Source organism: Peromyscus leucopus, unplaced genomic scaffold (assembly GCF_004664715.2).
Source record: "Peromyscus leucopus breed LL Stock unplaced genomic scaffold, UCI_PerLeu_2.1 scaffold_254, whole genome shotgun sequence".
NCBI lineage: Eukaryota > Metazoa > Chordata > Mammalia > Rodentia > Cricetidae > Peromyscus > Peromyscus leucopus.
In genome coordinates this window covers 49,363-61,612 of record NW_023505128.1, presented here as the reverse complement: position 1 = coordinate 61,612, position 12,250 = coordinate 49,363, and the positions used below count along the sequence as shown (strand labels likewise).

The following is a 12,250-nucleotide window of genomic DNA, read 5'->3' as shown; positions in this document are numbered from 1 at the left end:
AGGAAGTGTAGTTCTTTAGACTTACTTCCTGTTGATTGGGGGTGCTGACAATCTTTGGGGGACCCTGAGAAAATTTAGGATTATGGTCAAGTCCTAACTTGAATATTCTGTGAGGCTGGCTCATCTCAGCCAGCAACCTTGAAGCTGTTCTGGATGCAGAGCTGAGGAAACTGCAACAGATGCACTCTGAAATGCTGGATCATCGGGGCCATCCATTCCCATTGGAGATTTTTCAGGGGTTCTTCCTCGATCAAACCTTATTTTTCTTAACCCAGAATGAATCCAGAGCCTTTCATTTCCTGTAGAAAAAAAAAGCAGATCCTCTTTTCCAAAGTAACATATCTTTTGACTTAAATTTTGAAGTCGAGATATTTTTAAAATATATAGGTTCATTTAATCTATCAGCTTTCATAATCAAATGTCTCTCAGCAGTTATCATTTGTTCATTAGCTGTCAAAAAATTTAAAGACAATATAATAACATACAATGTCCAGACTCTCTGTGTATTTTCCATCTTTTCATGGCTTATTATAATCCTCTTGTACACTGCAGAGATTTTTCACTTGAATTGGTTTAATAAAATGCTGATTGGCCAGTAGCCAGACAGGAAGTATAGGCAGGGCAACCAAACTAAGAATGCTGGGAAGAGGAAGAATGGAATTAGGAATCACCAGCCAGACACAGAGGAAGCAAGATGATAAGGCAGAACTGAGAAAAGGTACCAAGCCATGTGGCTTAACATAGAAAAGAATTATGGGTTAATTTAAGTGTAAGAGCTAGTCAGTAATAAGCCTGAGCTACTGGTCAAGCATTTATAAGTAATATTAAACCTATGAGTGTTTATTTGGGAACTGGCAGGTGGGAGAGAACTGTCCATTTACAAATATGCTGTTTTGAGCCTTTGTCTGAAGAGTCTGCCTGATGCTAAAGTGAAGAGATTTGGATTAATTCCATTGGTAGAAGAAATGTCAAAATAGCCTAGTATTGACTCTGTTGTGTGGTTACTAGCATTAACTCTAATGAAGATACATAATGAAAAGAAGAAAGATGAGCAAGGAAAAATATTTGAGGAAAAAAAATCGCACTAGGAAGTGGAAGGAGTTAAATTCTGTGTTCAAGGAGATAGAACAGATTAAGAAATGGAATAAAAGGAGTGGTGATCTTAGGGCAAGATTTCATCCCCCTAAATTTTCAACTTGTGAAAAAGAATTAAAGAAAAGCTTAGAGCCTGGTGCAGTAGCACACGCTAGTAGGATTTACTGAAAGAGTCAGAGGCAGGAGAATCACGAGTTTGAGGCCAGCCTGGTCTACAAAGCAAGTTCAAGGACAGCCAAGCTTAGGCAGTGAAAATAACCACTGAAAACAGAAAGCTGGTGAAGAAGTAACTGAACAAGGAGGCCATGTTCCGGCCCCAGCAAGCAGCAGAACTTGGCAGCTTTGGCCACATGGTTCTGGCTTTAGAGTCAAGGAGCCACTAAGAAAAACCACTGAGGCCAGACATGTGTCAGGGGTGTTCATGAATGGAGGCCCAGAGAGGCCATTGTGTGAAGCTGTGAAGGTGAAATCTGGATTGCCTTAGAGAACCCAAGATTTTGGAGATGCCAGAGCCGTGGGATACCTGCCTAGGAGAGCTGCTAGCTGAAAGGAGTTGATCTGAAGAGTGTTTTGATATCAGGCATGGAGATGCAGAGTTCGGAGTTTGCCAGCTGTTTTTTGGTCTTGCTTTGGTCCAGTATTTCTCACTATGCTCCCTTCCCTATGTTTTGGAGCAGTAATGTATATCCTGTGCCATTATATGTTCTAAGTATATGATCTGTGTTTTGATTTTGATTTTATAGCGGATTACAGTTAATAGATTGCATGAATCTCAGAAGAGGCTTTGAACTTTGGATTTTTAAACATTATTGAGACTGTGATAGACTATGGGGTGTTGTGGAATATTTGTTTAACTATGCAAAGATGTGTTGCATTTGTTTAATTATGTAAAGATGTATTGCTGTTTTACCTTGCCTACCTAAGGCACCTGATTGGTCTAATAAAAAGCTGAATGGCCAACAGAAAGGGAGGAGGTATGGTCAGAACTTCTGCGCAGGGTGAGTAGGAAGAGGAATTTAGGCTCAGGGAAGAAAGAAAAGGAGATGACTGGGAGACACCAGGGGCCAGACAGACAGACATGGAGGAAGCAGAAAAGTAGGACATACAGAATGAAAGAAAAGTAGAAAGCCCCAAGGCAAAATGTAGATCAATAGAAACAGGTTAAATTAAGTTAAAAGAGCTAGTGGGAAAAGCCTAAGCTAAAGCCTAACATTCATAATTAACAATAAGTCTCTGTATTTTATTTAGGAGCTGGTTGGTGGCTCAAAGAAAATTCCAACTACAATGGGCACTTTTGAAGTTGGACTGAATGCATTTTTGCATTATGATATAATGCAAGCCTTGAGGGCCAGGGAGTAGAATGTGGTGGTTTAAAAGAAAATGGCCCCTAAAGGGAGTGGCACTATTTAGGAAGTGTGACTTTGTTGGAGATGGTGTGATCTTGTTAGAGGAAGTGTGTCTTTGTGGAGGTAGGCTTTGAGGTCTTATATATGTTCAAACCACGCCGGTGACACAGACCACTCTCTGTTGCCTGCAAGTCAAGATGTAGGAATCTCAGATTCATCTCCAGCACCATGTCTGCCTGCACATCACCATGTCCCGCCGTGATGATAATGGACCAAATCTCTGAAAATGTAAGCTAGCCCGAATTAAATGTTCTCCTTAATAGGAGTTGCTGTGGTCATGGTATCTCTTCACAGCAAAAATCCTGACTAAGACAGAGCCTGTCCCTGAAGAGCCAGTACAGGGATGGATAGAGGGACACAGGCTGAGCAAAGGCAGTGGCCAACGAGACAGGAGTGGCCAGGATCAAAGAGGGCCTGGGAATCCTCCAGGAACCCTGGAGCTGTCCTGCCACCAGGCACAGGCTCCCTTACTTTGACAAGCCCTGGTTCTTCTGGAAAGAAGCTGGAGGACCCTGCTTGGATCTCAGAGGCAGTAACTTAAGGGTAACTTTGACCTCTACCTCAGTCCCCCTGCTGGGAGTGAGCCAGCTGGAGAGGCTGACTCAGAGCATTGAGAAACTGAAATTCCAAGAGTCCTAGATCCTCAGCTTGACCATCCCCCACTCATCCCCCACCCCTCCAAGTCAACTGGAAAACTACTACAGGCACCCTTCCTCTGAGCTCCTCTTCAGAGCCTTAGAGAGCTACCTAACCCCAGAGCCTGTCCTCCTGAGAGCACAGGCAGGAGTGTGTGGTCGCCCATGTTCTTTTATTGTGGCAACAGAAGAGACAGATATAGATTGTTCTCCACCCATTAGGTGCTGTGCTAAACACCTCATGAGATCAGACTGCATCCTGTCCCAGGGTTTTACAGACTGTGTGAAACAGTGGTTTTTCAGAATGTACCACCCTTCTGAGAAATTCCATTTTACAATCAGCTTTCTCCTTAAGGGAAAAAATTTTTTTCATACAGCATATTTTGATCATGTTTTCCCTCCCCAAATTCCTCCCAGATTCCCCACCTCCCTACACACCCAACTTTATTTTCTTTTTCTCTGCTTTTAAAAAACAGTCAAACTGGGCAGTGGTGGCGCATGCCTTTAATCCAGCACTTGGGAGGCAGAGGCAGGAGGGTATTTGTGAGTTTGAGGCTAGTCTGGTCTACAGAGCAAGATCCAGGAAAGGCTCAAAGCTACACAGAGAAACCCTGTCTTGAAAAACCAAAAAACAAAAACAAAAGCAAAAACAGTAAAAACAGTAACAAAAAAGAAACATACTTACAAAAATACCCCCACAAGAAACACGCAAAAGACCAGTGAGAAAAATATGCCTCGACAAAGAAGATAGAGACAAAAAGTCTATGAAAATGCCACGGAATTTGTTTGGTGTTGGCCAACTACTCCTGAGCATAGGGCCTTCCCTGATCTGTGGTTAATATACCCAGTGAGACTCCACTGGCGAAAACAGTTTTCCCTTTCCATCAGGCATCAGCTGCAGATAGTTTTTTAGTTAGGGATGTGGGACCCATGTCCACTTTCCCTTCTCAGCGCTGGGGCCTCATCTGATTGGCACTGCGGTCTTTACGTGTGCTGCTACCGTCTCTGTGAGTTCATTTGCCCATCAGTTCTTCCCTGGATTCATCTATCCCCTCTGGCTCTCACAATCTTTCCACATACATGTCTGAGCCTTGAGAGGGGGGCTTTGATGAAGACAAACCATTTAGGACTGAGTGTTCCAAGGTCTCTCACCATCTTTTCACTGTCCGGTTGTGAATCTTCGTGTTAATTCCCATCTATTGCAAGAACAAGATTCTCTGATGAGGGCTGAGTCAGGCACTGATCTATGGATATAGCAGTATGCCATTAAGGGTCATTGTATTGCTAGTTTCCTTTTAGCAGAAAAATAATATTAGGTTTTTGTTGTTGTTTTTTACTCTTTTGAGGGGCCCGCCACCCAGCTCCCAAATAAATTACACATGGAGGCTTATTCTTAATTATAAATGTCCAGCCTTAGTGTTATTAGAATCTTAGATGGTCTTATTAACAGAAAACCCAGAGCCAGATATCAGGGTGAAAGCTGAAAGATTAGAGAAGCAGAACAGCCAGCCACTAGTTCTTACCTCTACAAAATCCTCAGCCTAAGGAGAGTGAGTTCCTGTTTCCTCATGTCTTATATAACTTTCTCTGCCCTGCCATATTACTTCCTGGGATTAAAGGTATGTGTGCCTCCCAAGCAAAGGAATGGGATCAAGGTGTGTGCCACCACTGCCTGACCTCTATGTCTAATCTAGTTGGCTGGCTCTGTTCTCTGATCCTCAGGCAAGTTTTTTAGGGTACACAATACATCACCACCTTTCCTCATTTTTGTCTAAAATAATAAAAGAAGGTTATAACTAACATAAAAAAAACTATATACAATAAGTACAGTAAGTATATACAAATATACTGTAGCTTTTTCCTGTGTCCTGGCCTCCTGGCAGTCAGGACAAATCTCTCCCAGTAGCATCCCCCAAGTAAACACAGAGGCTTATATTAATTAAACTGGTCGGCCTTTAGCTCAGGCCTACCACTGACTAGCTCTTACATTTAAACTAACCCATAATTCTTATTTATGTTTAGCCACATGGCTTGGTACCTTTTCCTAGTTCTGCCTTCACATCTTGCTTCCTCTGTCTCTGGCTGATGAATCCTGATTCAGCCTTCCTGTTCCCAGAATTTTCTTCTCTGCTTGTCCCACCTATACTTCCTGTCTGGCTACTGGCCAATCAGCATTTTATTTATTAACCAACCAGAGCAACACATTCACAGCATACAGAGATATCCACAGCAGCCTCCTTGTCTTGGCAAGGTTTGGCAGTCCTTTCTTTTGTGTCCTGCTTGTCTTGGACAGCATTCTGTCAGCAGTTGAGGCAAGTGCACTTTCTTGTCCAGTGGCTACCTTTTGCTACAAAGAAAGTAAACTCTATAAGGTCTTCAATGCCCATTATCTTCTCTGAAGTAGATTGGTGCTGCCAGGAGCAGACATATCTCATTGTCATAAAAAAGAATCTATGTTATTAAAACATCTTAAATGCCATATTCTGTAGATCTCTGAAGTGTCTGAAGATGACCTGTTTATCTAAAATATATCTGTTTGACCTTAAAAACATACCTAATATGACTACAAGTTTGATTGTAATGACTAACTACCAACTTGCATTTCTTTATATTCTAATTAATTTGTCTTAATAACTTTCAAGGACTAGCAATTTGCATTACATTGTTAAATGAGCTGTATAGGTACAATACCTCTAACAAGATTAGAAATATATGTACATTATATTCTAACAAAATCAATCTCAAATTTGTATCAATATACATAATTGTATACAAAAATCCAATCCAATGTAAAATATTTAAAACTAGTAGTTGCTTTCTAAAAGTAGATTCAATAATCTACAATTTTATCTTATCATAGCTATATATCTCTCTTTTTTCTTTTTAGAGTAGATTCAATAATATACCCTTTATCCATCATTTCTCTTTTTTTTCAGAGTAGTCATCCTCTTATCTATATCCTTTTTTCTTTTAGAAAGAAATTGACTATGATCAATAACATTTTTAACCAATCCCTAAACAAAGACAAACATCCATAATCCATTTTTTTTGGGAATATGGGCATAATTTTCTAGGCTACTTCTTGTTGATTAGGGGTGCTGCTAATCTTATGGGGACACAAGAAAGTTTAGGATTATGGTCAAGTCCTAATTGGAGTAGTCTGTGAGGCTGTAGCATCTCAGCTAGCCATCTCGATATTATCCTGGGCAGTTTGTAGTCCAAAGACTGTCTTTAGGTAGTGTTTGTCAGCTTAATGGCACTATCATTGTCCTGATGGAATTGTCATTCTGGGGTCCCATCATCTTTTTGGAGACTTCAAAGTTGCTGTTTGGCATGGTCATGGTTCACTGCAGAAAATCTTCAGATGTCTTATTTGTCCAGTGGTCTTCAGATTGTTCAATGATTTTAGCCTCAGTCTTTCACCAAGTCCTCCATTGTAACTGGGGATCAGCTTCTAAGTCAGCTGTAACCAAATCTCTGCAGTCTTGAGGGATAGTTCCTTTTTTTTTGTTTTTTTTTTTTTTTGTTTGTTTTTCTTTGAGACAAGGTTTCTCTGTGTAGTTTTGTGCTTTTCCTGGAACTCACTCTGTAGCTCAGGCAGGCCTCAAATTCACAGAGATCCTTTTGCCTCTGCCTCCCAAGTGCTGGGATTAAAGGTGTGTACCACCACCGCCCAGTGAGGAATAATTCCATTGCAAGTTGAACATGAGTTTAACATCTGCTTCACAAATAAGGAATGTATATCATATGACACTATAGCTTCTTTGAATCCTCTCAAATCTAACATTTACACAGGAGTTCAGTCAGCTCTTACACAGCCTTGAGCATGTGGCAGTTCTGTAAGGTTACTGGATAGATTAAGGTTGGCTGTTTGAAAGCCTTAGGCTGTTTCTCTGTAACTGTATAATGCAATGCTGAGATTGGCTCACCTTTAAATTCCTCTGTCTGGGTCTGAATATCTCTGTGATCTGTTTTAACAAGTTTTTCTAAAATTTTTATCTTGGCACTCACATTAACTTTTTTAATGGTAAAACAAAGATGATCAAACAAATAATATTTATAATTGACATTACATAAATCCCATCTACACTAATTATCCTCTCATTTAATTGTTCCATTTTCAGACCATCAATTGTATTATCAAACAGAGATCAATTTCCTCCATTGTAAAAATGCTTCCCATTTTTTAATGTGGAAAAAAAATTCTTTTTTTTAGCTAATTTCTCTCTTTAAGAAATCCCAATTGTCTTACCAAATTTGCCGACAATGAAGATTCAGATGTGAGGCTGACTGCTTCTGCATAGAACAGTAGAAGCCCATGTGGGTTTCAAGGCAGGTAACTAGTGTGGTAGCAGCCCAAGATGGGGATCCAGGGAGAACCCACAACCCACCAAGAGAGAAGAAGCCAAAGAGCCAGCCATCTGCACGAGAGAACACGAGAAAGTGGTTAACTCCTATAGTTTATGGAGCCCAAAACACTAATGGAGTTTGCTGCAGAGGGGCTCCACAAAAACTTGGAGGGTTAGGGACTCTGGCCCACGTGGGGTGGAGACTCTAGCCGCCTGAAGCTTGGGCCTGAGCTGGGGCCTGCAAGGCTGCAGGCAAGAGGCTTTTTTTGTGAATTTGTGCCCCACAAGGTGGACACCAGATGTTGTTCGAATTTTAGATGGTCTTATTAACAGGAAACCCAGAGAAGCAGAGCAGCCAGCCACTAGTTCTTACCTCTACAAAATCCTCAGCCTAAAGAGAGTGAATTCCTGTTTCCTCATGTCTTATATACCTTTCTCTGCCCTGCCATACTACTTCCTGGGATTAAAGGTATGTGTGCCTCCCAAGCAAAGGAATGGGATCAAGGTGTGTGCCACCACTGCCTGACCTTAGCTTGGCCTGTTGCTAGCCAGCTCTACTTAAATTATCCCATCTATCTTTTGCCTTTGGGTTTTTTACCTTTCTCTATTTCTGTCTTCCTTTCTTTCTTACTCTGTTGTGTTGTGTCGCTGGTAGCTGGTCCTTGATGTCCTCCTCCTTCCTGTTCTCTTGCTCTTTCTTCTTCTGCCCCCAGATTTCTCCTTCTATTTCTTCTCTCTGCCTGCCAGCCCCACCTATCCTTTCTCCTGCCTTACCATTGGCCGGTCAGCTCTTTATTAGACCATCAGGTGTTTTAGACAGGCAAAGTAACACAGCTTCACAGAGATAAACAAATGCAACATAAACAAAAGTAACGCACCTTAAAATAATATTCCCAACAGGTTTCCTAAGTAGATAGGTAGAACTTGGATTCTATTGTTTTTTGATCAAGAGATGGAGTTCAAAGTCCATCATGAGGGCAGGATCTATCTTCAATGGCCGCCAAGGCTGGGACTCTCTATGATGCTATTGCCCTTATCAGTCCAAGGTTGGGGTAAAGGTGAGAACAATGAGGATGCAGCACCGGTCTTTATACCTCCTCCCTAAAAGGTAGAGCTGGGGGTTGTGGGAGAACCTCTGGATTCCAAATCCAGACTTGCGACCCACTGAGGAAGAGGCTGCTTTCCAGGAGACAATGAGGAGCCAAGGTCTGGGAGCCTCAGCCTGGAGAGGTGCAACCAGAGACTGGGCTGGGGAGCTTGAGGGAAGCGGAAAAGGCAGCACTGGGGGCAGGTGGGTGGGGAAAACCCCACCCCACCCAGCACAGGATGAAGTGAAGGAGTCACGTGCTTAAGAACAGAGGAGATCTGGCTACCACACTCTCCCTGATGAGAAAAGAAGGTGGAAGTTGGTGAGGGACCCCAGAGCAGCAGTTCTGAGAATGCCGGAGACATCAGAAGAGAGTTTTAATTTCTGGTCCCTTGGGTGAGAAAGGAACCAAAGCTGAGAGGAAGCACCTGGACACTTCTTGGTGGGGCCAACTGTACCGACCAGTTTATCCCTCTCTCTGTGTGTGTTCAGTCCAGTTTCTACCCTCAGTTCTTCTAAGGGCCCTCAGCCTACCTATCCGATGGTAGCCCGATCCCAGAGACACCTCCTATGTATTGGAGCTCTGCTCTCTGTCTCTTAAGATCCCGCTTAGGAACTTACAATAATTTTGTCGCTAAAACTCTGTGGTCTACGAATTTCTTTAATTCCAGAGACAAGACCCGAAAGCCACTGACTTTGGTGGCCTCTGAGTTTTCCGGGACTCTAGCCTCTGAAGCTTAGTTCACTAAGAGCTGAGAAAGGCTCTGTCAAACTCAGACACCCCAAATTTTCCGGTATCTCTCCCGTCCCATCAGCTCTGAGCAGGAAGCGGGATGGCCCTGGAGGGGGGCTCTAAGATGATGAAGTTTCTGACAACTTTTTTAGATTATTCATTTATTGTACCAAAGTCCAGTCTTCCCACCCTACCTCCGGCTCAGGGAACGGGGTGTTAAGGAATTTCCTTGGCACATTTGTGGAACGGCCCCCTCCCATGCACCTGAGTACTTGTCCCCCACCCCCAAGTCTCTGAAGATTGCTGACCAGGCCCTAATGGATGGGGTGCTGATCGAGGGGAATGCTACTGTGTGGGTAGAGGTGATGTAGGGAAAAGGATACAGGAACTCTAAACCCTAGGAGGTCCGCCCACATCTCTAAATCTACAATTAAATCTACCATTTGAGTAAGGAGGACCGAGGCCCAGGGGGGCCAGGAGCCCACCATACTGCCCAGACCTCAACATCTGACTGTGAGGTGGGGACCAGAACCCTCTGTGGGACCAGGAGTTCTCTTTTACCTTCCAACCTTTCAGCCTCTGGCCAGCTGTGCCATTTCCAGCTCCCACTCGCCCACCTCCCGGGCGGTGGTGGTGGTGGAATGTCATGGAGGTCCCACAGGCAAACACCACCAGGTCTGGGCAGAGGCCATGGAGTCCTAAGTGGCACCTAAGTGGCTCTCCCCCACCCTCTTCTCCTCTCCCTCCCTTTCTCCACTCCCTCTGAAGGTCCCCTCAGGCCCCTCCCTCCTCTAAACTTCGGGAAATCGAAACTCAAATTCTGGGCCCCTCTTCTTCCTCTCCTCCTTCCAAAAGTCAAGGAAACAGAAAGTTACCTTCTGGGCTCCCCGCCCACTTGCACCAATTCACTTCCTCTTCTCTCTCCATGCCTCTTGCGGTCTGTCTGAAGCTTTGTGGTGCCCTGTGCACGTTCAGTCCTATGTGGGACCCAGAATCTGAGCAGGAAGGCGGGGGTGGGTACCCCAAGACAACACCCTAGGGTCCTTCCGAGTCAAAGCCAGCTCACCAAACGCACAGATCAGACTAGGTCTTCCCTGGAGCGCTCAGTGCTCCCATTACCCCAAGGACTCCTGGAAACTCGTATGGGGGCATCCTCCTCTTGTTTACAGGGAAGGTCCGTCACGTTAGTGAGTGTTATAGCCCCAGTGTGTGCTCGCTACGGGGAGACTTCTTCCACAGACAGCAACTGGGGAGAGGCGTGATTCCATGGACGTGGAAGCTGAAATGCGCTCGGACTGTTGTGAAAGCTTCTGCCAGTAGAGGGCGCATGCGGCCCAGCCTGGAGCCCGGGTTTGGTGGCACTCTGCCGCGCCAACCTCCCTGGATTGGGTTGGTCCGCTTCCTTCCCCAGCTGTGCCTGCTGATGAATTAAGGGGATAAGAGCGGCTTCTGCTGATAAGGGAAGAGGAACCGGGGTGAGGGGGACTTGTCAGAGGGGGAAAAGCAAAGGGAGAAGGTCCCAAGGCCTCTGGAAACTGAGGCACAGTGGCCTAGGCTGCTTGTGGCCACCAGGCCTGGTGCAGCAGGTTGGGAACGTTAAGAGTTCGTTGCTGGGCAGGTGCGTGCAGGAGGGGACTTGGAAGGGAAGCAGGAGGCTCTCAAGAACAATTTAATTAAAGTTTGAGAGGAAGACCTGCCTGGACTGGCGTGTCAGTGAATCAGCCTGCCTGGGAGAAATGAATTTATCCCATAGGGACATTTGTGCTCCTCTCTTGGTTAGCAGACTACTGAAACAAAGGATCCCAAGAAACTGGAATTTCCTCAGAAACTTCCTGCTGGGAGAACAAAGCCCTGCATGCAACCGGAGGAACTTGTTCCCCGAGAAAGATTTACAACTTGTCAGACTTGGAGCTGAGGCCATGGTGGGGCCCCACATCTTGGCTGGACTGCTCACTTTGTGCATATCTCATCTTCTGTTTACCCCTGTGTGAAGGCCCCAAAGGTGGATTTAGTGAGGTCTGGCCGCTGGGTCTCTTCCTCCCTCTTCCCAATGGGGCTGGTTACACTGGCTTTTAATTGGCTTCTTGAGGGTGGCTGGCCAAACTTGGCTTGTTGAGGCACTAGCCGTAACTCTAAGTGCCCTGCCGTCCACACCTTTAAAGGTAGGCGTGGCGAGCAGAAAGCCACAGGGTCAGAGAAAGCAAGCTTGAGCTTTGGCAGGTATCCAAAATAGGAGATTTTGGGGGAGGGAGAGGAGAGAGAGAAGAAAAGTGGGTAAGGGCATAGTTTATGTCAACTTGCACAGGCTAAGTCATCTGAGAAGGGGGAACCTCAATTAAGAAAATGCCTCCATAAGGTCAGACTGTAGGCAAGCCTGTAAGGCGTTTTATTTTTAATTTAATTTTTTTTAAAAATGTGGATTGGTGCTTTTCCATGGGTGTTAGGTCCCCTGGAACTGGAGTTACAGACATCTCTGAGTTGCCATGTGGGTGCTAGGAATTGAACCCAGGTCCTCTGGAAGAGCAATCAGTGCTCTTAGCCACTGTGAGGCATTTTCTTAATTAGTGATTGATGAGGGAAGGCCCAGCCCAGTGTGGTGGTGCCATCCCTGGACTGGTGGTCCTGGGTTCTATAAGAAAGCAGACTGAGAAAGCCATATTGAACAGACCGGTAAGCAACCCTCCTCCATGGACTCTGCATCAGCTTCTGCCCCCAGGTTCTGGCCCTGTTTTGAGTTCCTGTCCTGACTTCCTTCAGTGATGGGCTATGATGTGAAAATGTAAGCCAAATAAATTCTTTTCTCTTCATCTTGCTTTTGGTCATGGTGTTTCATCATAGCAATAGAAACTCTAACAAGACAGTGCATACACTATGTTTGATACTGGTAAATTTTCATCCAAGGCTTCACAGCTTCCACTTCAAATGCCAATTCTAACTGGATATAA

The 12,250-nt window shown here is 44.6% G+C and overlaps 1 long non-coding RNA gene across 1 annotated transcript; it reads right to left on the bottom strand.

Moving 5' to 3' along the window:
- Positions 1-5,445: 5,445 nt before the first annotated feature.
- Positions 5,446-10,358, bottom strand: LOC114694337. The gene is made up of 3 exons (XR_003734682.2): positions 10,181-10,358; positions 7,389-7,557; positions 5,446-5,483 (listed from the first exon to the last, which is right to left on the bottom strand). It is a non-coding gene; the product is annotated as an uncharacterized LOC114694337 (long non-coding RNA).
- Between the last annotated feature and the right edge of the window lie 1,892 nt (positions 10,359-12,250).